The sequence below is a fragment of the Bos grunniens genome, chromosome 22, assembly GCF_055505025.1.
Source record: "Bos grunniens cultivar Pamir isolate PY7600 chromosome 22, Bosgru_T2T1.0, whole genome shotgun sequence".
Taxonomy (NCBI): Eukaryota; Metazoa; Chordata; class Mammalia; order Artiodactyla; family Bovidae; genus Bos; species Bos grunniens.
In genome coordinates, this window is record NC_141186.1 from 20,904,237 (window position 1) to 20,916,903 (window position 12,667).

Sequence of the window (12,667 nt, forward strand, 5' to 3'; positions counted from 1 at the left end):
GCTGGTGTCCACAGTCATAAGAGGCGTTACTGCAGACTAGCCAAGCAAAGGTAGGTGCACACCACCAGACGTTTGCAAAGTGGAACTACGCACCGAGCCAACTAGCAGACCCCCACAAATGCAGACTAACCAAGGCTTGAAGATTCAGGTTCCAGACGGAGCCATCTGCCAGCTCAAGGTGACCCATCAGGCTCTGCCCTGGGAGCATGGACTAACCCAGGGCTGAGGACCAGTAGAGCCTCCCAGCACTGCCATTAACCCGGACTGGAAGGCCATTTAGATTAGGAGCTCAGTGCAGAGAGAGCAGAACTTGGATTTGAGAGGAACTTAACCCAGGCTCTTGGAAATCATGAAAAAGAGAACAAAAAGTGTTTGTGGGTACCAATACCTGTGTTTCTAGTTGTTGCCTTGCCAAAGCTGTCCAAAGTCAGTGGCCTTTGGATCCCATCGGCACCTTTAAACTTTTAACAACAACCGAAGTCGACTAAGTAAAATGTAAAGACCTTCTTGGCTTTATTAAATGATTCACAAATTGAGCAGTATCCAATCTAGCAGATAGAAGCCTTGAGGAACTGGGCAAATGAAAGAACTTTATAGACAAAAGGGAGCACGAACAAGGAGTTATACTAGGCAAAACGAAGCAGTTGGTGATTGCAAACTTTCTTTCCTTTATGGGATGAGAGGCCTCTGTGATATGGAAGACCCTTGATTGACTGGTTGAAGATTCTCTTTCTGAGAGAGCTGAAACTGTAATTAAGTCAAGCCCCACTTAGTGATGTGGGGCTTTGAGCATAAAACTTTGACTCTATTTTAGGCTGTTGTTTTACCATTAGATGTTAATTGAGTTAAATAGCTAAATGAAAGAGCCCATGCTGCTTGCTATGAACATTATATATGCTTTCTTTGTCCCATAAGCAAGAAAGCTAAATTTATAAATTAAGTAAACCATTTCTTTCAGGGCATCTTACATAAAACTCGAATTACATCTGAAGTTTTTGCTAAAGGATCTAAATTTATTCTCCGAAAGCGCTGGATTAGCCCAGAAGTATATAGGCCAGACAATTTTGCACAATGCGTGACCACTAAGAGTGTTGAAATTCTTTTCAAGTTTTTCTATATCTATTTCCTTTTTACTCCAGGAAAGTACATGATGTTCACATTATCCTGTGCATTCACTAAGCTGCTCAGTTCTGTTTGGAGCAATCCGATCTTAAGAACCTCTAAGAATGAAAAAGGAAAAGAACTGCCTCAAAAATCTCTTGGGAACCTAGGAAAAAAGAAGGTAGATCCCAGAAAAAGAGATACCTTAGGAAAACAGGGCATAGTGGTACATTTTAGAAATATTTTCTGAAAATTTATGTTAGAAGGATGAATATTATTCACTCTCAGAGTTTCTAATGCATGACAGGAAAAGTACAGAAAGATGAATAATAATGAAAATGATGATGATAATGAAAGATTAACATTATGTTAAGTGTGGACAGATGAAAATAGGTCCCTAAAATTGAGAATGAGTGGGGACACTTAAATAGGTTGGTTGTGGCATTGCAGTAATGGAGAATTCTAAACGTCTAACCATATGTTTTTGGAAAGTTAACAAGAACACAGTAAATTCCTAAAAATCTAGCAAAACTGTAACATCTATAAGAATATACTTACTGAATACGTATAAGAATGAACTAATGGCTAGGATTACTAGACTACTCAGAAGTATAAAGAAGTTAATTCTTTCCAATGCAGTTCTCATCAACATATTACTGTATATCTTTTGTAACTTAAGAGTTACTCTGAATTTTATCTGGAAAAATAAGGAGATGAGCATAATCTGTACAATTGTGGGAAAGGACATTGAAGAAAGAGCTCTTTTCGAAAAAGGTGGGTGTCAAAATCATATTTTACAGCTGTGGTCATGAGAGCTGTCTGTCTGGTTCTAGCACAGAAATATCCAAACACTAGAGGGAAAATCAGAGGTTATTTAAAATCCTGATCATTCATTGGAATTTATCAAATGACAAGAGTATAAGAGGATGACATTCAATATATGATGTTGAGACAGCTGGACTTTGTGGACAAAAGTTAAATCCATATACTATAGAACATAATATGTCTAAGCACTAAAAAACAGAAATGTGAGATACGTTTAACCAAAAAAAAAAAAACCCACAAGATATATAGGGGCTAAACTGACAACTCCATAAAAATTTTAAAATTCCCTTAACTAAAAGCACAATATATAATAGCCAAAGGATAAACTGAGAAGATCATGAATGATAAACAATGAATCACTAGCCTTATTTTTATAAAGCAGGTTTTCCAAAGATGGTTGGTCTCAGAAATCTTCAAATACTTTTAATAGTTCTTGAGGATTCCCCTGGAAGGCTTTTCCTTTTGTGGATTAAATATTTACTGTTTTGGAAGTTAAATCTGAAACACCTTAAATTAAATTAGTATTTTTAACGTATTTAAAAGTAACAATACAGTCATTATCTATGAACAGAAATAATATATTAAAATATTTTTCCAAAGCAAAAAATGTATATAAAAACGCCATAATCTTGTATTTTACTATCTGTTTATACATTCAATCTGTTGTAATATCCCACATCATGTGGTCTCTGTAACCACAGGAGAAAAATATAAAAGGACAGGGAAATTCCAGAAATTATGGCCTCAGTATCATCAAGAAGCAGAACCAATACCAACAAATACCTAAATTCAGACTTATTCATTTGGCCACACTTTGTGGCATGCAGAATCTTAGTTCACAGACCAGGAATTGAACCTGCACACCATGCAGTGGGAATGTGGAGTTTTAACCACTGGACCTCCAGGGAAGTCACACCTACAGACTTAAATAAAAGTAAATAATCATAGGCAGGAAGAAGCATGAAGTCACCATTTTAAGCCACTGTTGCACATGTGTTGATTTATTGGTACTGAATGGAATCTTTTTCTTTGAATGCTATACTGTCTTATTACATTTAAAAATACTCATTCTGATAGTTCCCAGTTTTATTATTGATCAGTCTAGTTTTTATATCATTTACATTTAAAATGTTACTGCTTTTATTATGATGGTATCTGCTAATCCATATTAATAATCCATATTAATGGTGCTTGACAATAGAATATTGAATGAAAATAGGTCAAAGTCTCTACAACTGACCAGCTCCACCTTGGCTGCAATACCACCACACTCTTCTGAAGAAGATGAAAAAAAGGTAAAACCCGTGTTTCAGAGCCCTTCTGGTGACAGTGATGTGCTATGAGCAGACTCCCGCTCCCGACCACCGTTTCCTCTTATGTTTGCAGATTAATACTAAGAAGAAGCTGCATGTGAGGGAACAGAGAGAGGAAGGGAGAGAGATTGAGGGAGAGAGACAGAAAGGAAGGTAGGAAGGGCAAGAAAAAAAGAGGAAGGGAGAGAGCAACAGGGAGAAAGGGGAGAAAAGGCAAAAAGGGAAGGAAGAAGAGAGAAAGAATTGAAAAGAGGAAGAGAGAGGAAGGAAAAGGAGGGGAAAGACAAGAGAGAAAGAGGAAGACAGAAGAGAAAGATTAGAGTGAGTCAGAGAGAGAACAGACAGAAGAGAAAGATGTGGGAAAGAGGACATGGAGAAAGAAGGAGAGAGCCAGAAGAGAGTGGAAACAAAAGAAGGGAGGAAGGGAAAATAAAGAGGGGGAGAGATTAAGGGACAGAGAGGAGGCGAAAGAGGAGAGAGAAACAGGGAGATGTGAGAAAGGAAAAGAAGGGAAGGAAGGAGAAGGAAGAGAGGAAAGAGACCAGAGAGAGAAAGAAATGGGGTGGGAGAGAAAGACAACAGGAGAGAGAGAGAGGTGGGAAGGAAGGAGAGAGAAGATAGAGTGGAAACAGAGGAACGGAGGAGGAAGGGGAAAATTGAGAGAGGAAGGCAGGAAGAGACAGAAACTGGGAGAAAGGGGAGAAGAGAATAGAAAGAGGGAAAGGAAAGAAGAAAGAGAGGTGAAGGGAAAGAGACAAGGAAGAGAGAGAAATAGAATGGGAGAGAGAAAGATTAAGAGACAGAGAGATGGAGAGGAAGAGGGAGGAAGGGAGAGAGAAAAAAGCCAAAGAATGGGAGAGAAATATGCTGTGAAAGGATGGAAGAAATGAAACGAAAATGAAAAAGAGAAGGGTGGGAGGGAGAGAGGGAAGAAAGACAGTGATAGCAAAGAATGGAGAGGGGAAGAGAAGAGAGACAAGGGAGAAAAGGAGAGAGAGAGACAGGAAGGAAGAGAAGACAGGAAGAGAAACTGAAGGCAGAAGGAAAGAAAAAGGGGGGGATTGAAGAGGAGAAGGAGAAATGAAGGGGGAAGAAAGGGAGAGAGGAAGGAAGGAAGAGTGAGAAGAAATGAAAGCAAAAAAGAGCAAGAAAGGGGGAGAAAGAAGACACGGAGGAAAGAAGGAGAGAGAGGGGAGATGAGACAGAGGCAGGGTGAGAGAGAGGAAGGGAAAGAAAGCAAGCAATTGAGGGAGGGAGAGTAAGAAAGGGAGAGATGAGAAAGAGAACAAAAGACAGCAGAAGCAGAGGAGGGTATGGAGGAAGGAGGGAAGGGAGAGAGGAAAGAGAAGCAGCAAGGGAAAGAGAGACAGAGGAGAGAAAGAGGAGAGAGGAAGGGATGGAGACAAAGGTGAGAAAAGGAAGGAGACGAGAGAAGAGACAGTAGAGAGGGAAAGGAGAGAAAAGGGAGAGAGCAGGAGAGAGGAGAAAGAAAAGGGGGAAAGGAAGGGAGAGGTGAGAAAGGGGGGAGAGAAAGTGGAGAAAAAGAGATAGGAATAGAGAAAAGAAAGGGGCAACGGGAGAGAAGAGGGGCAAAGAAAGACAAAGACCACAGGAAGGATGAGGTGGAGAGAGAAAGAATAGAGAGAAAATAGGGAGGAATGGAGAAGGGAGGGGGAGAAGCAGGAGAAAGGAAGAGTGCCAGAGATAAAGAGAGGGCAGGAGAGAGGAGAAAGAAAAAGAAGGGAAATCAGATAGGAAAACAGGAAAGAAGGACGAGGGAATGAATGCAGAGAAAACAGGGATGATGAGAGGAAGAGAGGGATGAGAAAGAGAAGAGAGAAAAAAAGAAGAGAAAGATTTTAAAAGTGAGAGAAGTACAGAGAAAGTGAAAGTATGGAAAAAATAAAGGAAAACAGAGGCAAGAAAGAATAGAAAGGCTGAAACAGGAGAAAAGAAAAAATGAAAGGAGAGAGAGGGGAGAGAGAGGAAGGGAGGATGGAAGGAAGAGGGAGAGACACTGAAAGGAGAGATAAGTGATTGAGAGAGAGAAGTAAAAGAGAGATACAGAGAGATGGAGAAAAAGGAAAAGAAGAGGGGAGGAGAAAGAAAGGAAGAGAAGATGGAGGAGTAAAGGGAGAAAAAGAGACTGAGGGAAGGGAGAGACAGAAAGGAGAAAGGGAGGAATGGAGAGAGAAAAGAAAGGAAGGGAAGGGAGAGGAGAGAGAAATAGAAGGAGAAAGGGAAGGAAGGGAGAAGATGGAGGAAGGAAAGGAAGAGAAAGGAAGAGGTGAGATAGGAAGGCAGCAAGAGGCAGGAAGGGAATGAAGAAGAGAGATTGAGGGAGAGAGAAACAGAGGAGAGAAGAGGGAGAGAAGAGAAGGAGAGGAAGAGAGTGAGGAGAGAGAGAAAGGGATAAAGTGTAAAGAAAGATGACCCAGAGTGGTGTCACATACCTGGATCCTGAGCAGACTCCATCCCAAGGCTGGGCTGTCCTGGGGCTGAGGGAGCCAGGGAGGGTGTACACTGACCTGAGCACTCCCTGCCCCGCCCTTAGACCTGTAATGCCTGGGCCCCTCAGATGGGGCCCCAGATCCAGGCTGGCACTCCCGCAACTAAGCCAAGCCCAACACCTCCAAAGGATGGAGGAGCAAACTCACCTGGTCTCCAAGTCTCCTGGTGGTGGGGTACCCACTCCCAGCCTCCTTCCGTAGGGCCGCCCCAGCACTCTCAGCACAGCACTTCTGCAGGGCTTGGGATTTGTCTGAGGGTGGTGGGCAACAGTAAGATGGGAAGAGGTAATAAGATACAAGCTCTCCTGGCTGTTTGTTCAGGCACTTTCCACTGGAATTTACTATCACACAATAGGACTTTCTCTAAGGCTCTAGTTGCCCAAGTTACCAGACTGGGGCATGAGGAAGTGCTGCCGCCTTGTGGATGCTTCATGCAACTACAACCTGAAAACGCATTTTGGGGCACTCAAATGTCTCAAGGCCAGTGGGGCTGTAAATGACCCCTGCCCTCAAGAAATGCCCTGCGGGAGGTAATTCAACCCAAGGCCAGTCTCATGAAGCCAATTTCAAGAATTAAATTATCCTCTCACACTTCAGGGAAAAAAAAATGCCATGAAAAGATGTTCATCATCCCTAACAATTGGAGAAATGCAAATCAAAACGACGAGATAGGCTGAAGCGCCAGTCATTAAAGAGTCTATATACAATAAATGCTACAAAGGCCTGCAGAAAAGAAAACTACGCTGTTAGTGGGAATGTACATTGGTAACATGCACTATGGAGAACAGTATTCCATACAGGATCCAGGTATGTAAGTATAAGTAAGTAAGTGTTAGTCGCGCCCAACTCTTTAGGCCCCCATGGACTACAGCCCACCAGGCTCCTCAGTCCATGAGATTTTCCAGGCAAGGATACTGGAGTGGGTTGCCATTTCCTTCTCCAGGGGATCTTCCCGACCCAGGGATTGAACCCAGGTCTTCTGCACTGCAGGCAGATTCTTTACCGACTGAGCTACAAGGGAAGTTCTGACAAAACATAGTCCAGTATGGAAGTTCCTTTAAAAAGAAACATAGAGCTACCATGAGATCCAGCAATCCCACTCCTGGGTAGGGGAGTGTCAGAGAAAACCATCCTTCCAAAAGATACCTGCACCCCAAGGTCACTGCAGCACTATTTATAATAGCCAAGGCACGGGAACAAAACTCGGAAATGCTCTGGTTCCCTGTGTTACATATTTACTTAATCGTGTTTCCTTTTTCTCCTCCAGGACTGCACAGAAAGACTGCATTTCTACAGCCTCTCTTGCAGTTAGGTTGGAGCAAATGGAACTGGGTTCTGAGTAAAGGAATCAGGGAAATACCTGCCCATACAGCTTTACCCTTTCCTTGTGGTAACTTCTGGGGCCATTTGTTTCCCATGTCCCTCTATGGAAAATTCCTGGATCCCTGAGTCACCATGTAGAGGAAGGCTGCCGAGGAAACACGGAGCACGAATTACACCTGTGAAAGATCAACATTTGTTGTGTTAAGTTAAATACACTCAGAGGTGTATTTGCTGCTGTCAGAGCTAATACACAACTCAAGAATGAGTATCTTAAATACCATATGATGTAACTTACATGCGAAATAAAGTATGACACAAGTGGATCTGTGAAACACAAAATCACACAGAGAACAGTCTTGTAGTTGCCAAGGGGAGGGAAGTATTGGGATTAGCAGATACAAACCATTATGTATAAATATATATGTTTTCACAGAGTAGATAAACAAGGTCCTCCTGAATAGCACAGGGAACTATATTCAGTATGCTGTGATAAACCATGATGGTGAAGAATATATGTGTAACTGAGTCACTTTTCTGAATAGCAGAAATCAACACAACAATGTACATCAACTATACTCCAATAAAAATTTTTTTAAATGAATGAATGTCATAATGTCTGTACACATCTTGGGCAAAAGATCAGTGATGCAGGAACTAGACCCAAAGAGGAAGAGCAGACATAGCTAAGTCCTCTGAAAACAGCTCAGTGTGTGATCATAAATGAAACATTTACCTCTTTGGGGTCTCCCAGAAATATGTGAGGGGATAGGACAAGAAGAGTTCATTGCCAGCAATCACATGAGTGGAACCATTATATTGTTATCATTTTTGTATCATAGGACGTAATCTTTTTTGGTGATGTCACAGGCCTGTACATTGGGATTGTACTTGCGTTGTGCAAAAGAAAAAGAAAAAAAAAGCTGAAATCAGCACCCAGGTCCAAAAATGATCATCACAGTCATCCCCTTGCAAAGCTCTGCTTCCATGTATCTCAAGGGCCTTGAGATCTTGGTGCAGCTATACAGCTCTAAACAAATAAAATGCTTACATTTCTGGCAAGTTAGAGGAATCTGTCCCAGAGCATGACTCGCTCCACCAAATGGGAATCCACTTCCAACCTAGGCCTTGAGGAAGGGCTCTGACACTTATGTCACAAGTCAAGCCCATATTTACTCACGTGCTAACCAGCTAACATATCCCTGGAACCAATCCAAATAAGCAGTTGTATGAAAAATACGCAAAGAAAGAGTGATAGCCTGTGGAAATCGCATCCTCATGTATGACAAAGGCTGTACACTCTTAAATATTCACAATTATTCAGACACCCCTCCAGAGGTGTAAACTAGCAATCATGTAGTTTGGGTATGAGGAAACCTTTCATCTGTATTTACAACTACCAGCTTATTTCATAATTTTAAGCAGAAAATAATCAAAGCAACATGATTGCATATTCCCAAACTTGTGTGATTTATCAAAAATATGAAGCACGACCTCTTCATCTCTCTCCATTAGAACTGATAAAAGCCTCAGAACAAATCCAGTGGTCCACATTTGGTTCCAGTCCATTAGTCTGCCTACCTTCAAGATAAAGCAAACTAAATTTTTTATTGTGTAGTGCTAAGGGAAATACTCCCCCGACTAGAGAACCCACACCTTTGAATTATTCATAGATTTCTCATTTCAAAGTCTATTATAACTCAGGGTGCCTCTGGGAGTTAGGCACTTCATTTATAACTTTGATCGGCCTTCTGCACCTCAGCTGTGGGGAAAACGTGGCCTTAAATAAAGATAATTGGTATTAATGCCAAACTGAGTTTATATTTCCTATAAAAGAAAAGGTATGTAAAGTCAACACAAATATTATATGATCAACTATTTTTTAGAATATTTTAGGAGCTCAGTTTGTTTAAGTTTTATATGTTCTTGGGCAAATGTGAAATACTGGAATGCTTTACAAAATGGGCATTTAGAAGGTGAGAATGAAAATATAAGAAATAGTTCTCCATAGTTTATTTGATATTGAAAGTAGCATTCCCTACCAGTCAGTGAAGGAGGGTTTCATTTCTCCACATCCTCACCAGGATTTGTTTGTAGATTTTTTTGATGATGTCATTCTGACCAGTATGAGGTGAAACTTAGTTGTGGGGTGGGAGGTGAGAGGGAGACTCAGAGGGAATATATATGATTCACTTTGTCATACGGGAGAACCAACAGAACACAGCACAACAACTGTAAAGCAATTATCCTCCAATGTAAAAAAAAAAAATTAAAAAAAAAAAGCATTTCCTAAATCCTTGCTTTCAGAAATGATCTAACATCAACAAGGTTCTAGGTGAAAGCCATCCATGATGACGCAAGTCAGTTTTACAAAAGTCACCTACCTTTGACATAAAGGTGCTTGTCTTTTCTGCTGTTGACATGTTCTTCCTTGCTTGGAGGTGGTGAAATAAAATTTTAAGGTGGGACAAGGAAATTCAGACATAAAATTCTCTCTTGTGTATCCATCTGGGCCTCCTCCCTGTTGCCCTAGTGAGCACCCACACTAACCAGACCTCCTCAGAGATGGAACTGCCTGATGGACCAGAAAGCTACCATCTTTTCCTTTCTTCTGATGCAAGCAATGTAACTTCTTAACAGCATTCTTTCTCAACTCTGCAGGGGGTCAGGGTGACTTGCTACTTGCTCTGTCCCTACTTACCTGAATTATAGGGCTTCCCAGATGGTTTAGCAGTAAAGAATCTGCCAGCCAGTGTAGGAGATGCAGAAGACTCGGGTTCAATCCCTGGGTCAGGAAGATCCCCTGGAGAAGGAAATGACAACCCACTGCAGTATTCTGGCCTGGAGAATCCCATGGACAGAGGAGCCTGGTGGGATACAGTCTATGGGGTTGCAAAAGAGACATAATTTAATGACTAAACAACAAACAACACCCTGGATTCCATGTATCCCTGATGGACTTGATGTAAAATACCAGTGTATCCTTTTGATGTATAATCATTTGTCTCGAAAATCTATGCAACTTTATCTTTCACTTGTAAACGGGTGAAACAGTTCTCAGATCTTTCTGAGAATCTGTCTCCTGGGTCATAATCCTCAGTTGGGTTCGAATGAAATTCTCTTTTTCCTTACCTTGATTGTTAATTGATCTTTCTTCCACAGAGGTGATTTTGCAGTGAATGTATATTATGTTACTGACCATAGATGAGTAGTTCACATTTAAATTCATATACGTTGCTTAAATATTTTCCATCTACAGTCATTTTCAGTGAGTTTCTAGGTCCTCAGAGCTTGTACAATCAAGGAACACTTGTTTAAGGCCAGAACACTGCTGAGTTCTGATTAATGAACCTCTTAAGATCTGATTGTTCGCAACATCAAGTATGTGCTGACAATGGTACAGACCACACAACTCTCTCGCTATGAAGTCACTGACCAGCTATGAACTAGCTGACCATGACTGATGAAGGATACACAACAATTGTCCTGTTACAAATAGTGGATTCTACATATGAAATGCCCAAAGCACAGTATGAGTCTCTAAGAAGAGCAGAAAAAACAATCTGGACATGTATGCTGCACGTCTGTGCAAAGTGCACAGGTGTGAATTTCACATTCACTTGAAATAATCATTTTTCTGTTCAGACATTCAGCCAGGAAGGTGTCCATTTGTGATCTAACCTGAATTCTGAGCACACTGCCCCTAGGTGACCTTATGGCAGAAACACCCCTTTGAATATTCTCCTGTATGGGAAGCAAGGGAGGAAAGAAATGGAGGTTACACGTATAGCTACTGGAGCCTGGATTCTATTCAGAGAAGACAAGGATACTGACAATTTTCAGTGGTCTTCTGTGACAAAGAAAACCTTTTTCCCCTAAGAATTCATATTATTATATAAATTACCACATCACTGCTATCCTAATACTGACAACAATGAGAATGACCTTGGAGCACGTTCCTTACTATGTACCAAGCATTGTCTGTCTCAGTGAATCCACATAACTTTCTATGACATGACTAGCACTGTTATCTCCCTTCTTGTTAGCACAGAAACCAAGCTTCAGTAGGAAGGAATTCGTCTAAGGTCATGTGACCTAAAAGACCTGAGCCAGTTTTGAATCTGGAAACCCTGTTTTAACTCCTGTGGCAAACTTGTATATGCCCCGTCCCACCCAGAAATCTGCACCCCGGACAGTCACACCCTTCTGTGCTTCTCTTCTAAAAATTGGCCCTCTCTAATGAGAAGGATGCTCTCCTTTGTCACTCTCAGGGAGGGCTCTTCTGAGCCCCTTTTCAACTCAAGCTTCAACCCTGACCTACAAAGGCTTGAATGGAAAGCAGCTCCCAGCCACATCCTAGGATGACCCTCAGCTTCCTTAGAGTTCTTGCTTAGGAAAACTCAAGGTTGCCAAAAAAAAAAAAAAAAATTTGACTGTTCCAATCAACACATGAAGACAGGATCTCTGAATCCCAGCCTCTATGAGAAGATAGCAGCAGCCTAACTTCCACAAGCTTTAGTTAGCAAACCCAGATGCTAACATTTTCTGTTTTATATAATTTTCCACTTCACTGACTACTGAGACCCTGCTCATTCCCCTCATTATTCCCTTACTCTCCCTTTAAAAAGTAAACAGTCACCTCTGTATGAATTGAAGTTGAGTTCAGTTCACATTGGACTCTCTGCTCTACTGCAGTAGTTACTGTGGATTAAAATCCATTCTTACCCCTATGGTGGGACAGAGAGAGAGTTGGGAGGGAGGAGGCATATGTATACCTGTGGCTGATTCATGTTGATGTGCGGTACAGGCTAACACAATATTGTAGAGCAGTTGTCCCCTGAGAGTTGTATTTTGTTCTGTACTTCTCAATATTGTACAGCTATAATCTTTTCAAAAAACTCATTCTTACGCCTTTAATTAGTGTCCTGCTTGGATTCAGCAGAAGAGATGCAGAGTAAGATCCAAGGCTGGACCGTGAAGGGCCTTGTAGCTTCTAGCTTCTCTCTAGAACACTCACCCTTGGAGATCTGAAACACCAGAGAGGGGACCACACAGAGATGATGCGTTCAGTTCAGTTCAGTTCAGTCGCTCAGTCGTGTCCGACTATTTCCGACCCCATGAATCGCAGCACGCCAGGCCTCCCTGTCCATCACCAACTCCCAGAGTTCACTGAGATTCACATCCATCGAGTCAGTGATGCCATCCAGCCATCTCATCCTCTGTCGTCCCCTTCTCCTCCTGCCCCCAATCCCTCCCAGCATCAGAGTCTTTTCCAATGAGTCAACTCTTCGCATGAGATGGCCAAAGTACTGGAGTTTCAGCGTTAGCAGCATTCCTTCTGAAGAAATCCCAGGGCTGATCTTCAGAATGGACTGGTTGGATCTCCTTGCAGTCCAAGGGACTCTCAAGAGTCTTCTCCAACACCACAGTTCAAAAGCATCAGTTCTTCGGCACTCAGCCTTCTTCACAGTCCAACTCTCATATCCATACATGACCACAGGAAAAACCATAGCCTTGACTAGATGGACCTTTGTTGGCAAAGTAATGTCTCTGCTTTTCAATATGCTATCTAGGTTGATCATAACTTTCCTTCCAAGG

The 12,667-nt window shown here is 41.7% G+C and overlaps 2 long non-coding RNA genes across 2 annotated transcripts; both read right to left on the reverse strand.

Moving 5' to 3' along the window:
- Positions 1-489: 489 nt before the first annotated feature.
- Positions 490-6,778, reverse strand: LOC147348195 (uncharacterized). Its single transcript, XR_015151164.1, has 2 exons — positions 5,897-6,778; positions 490-2,849 (listed from the first exon to the last, which is right to left on the reverse strand). It is a non-coding gene; the product is annotated as an uncharacterized LOC147348195 (long non-coding RNA).
- Positions 6,779-6,973: 195 nt separating this feature from the next.
- LOC147348196 (uncharacterized) lies at positions 6,974-11,497 on the reverse strand. Its single transcript, XR_015151163.1, has 2 exons — positions 9,771-11,497; positions 6,974-7,248 (listed from the first exon to the last, which is right to left on the reverse strand). It is a non-coding gene; the product is annotated as an uncharacterized LOC147348196 (long non-coding RNA).
- Positions 11,498-12,667: the final 1,170 nt, after the last annotated feature.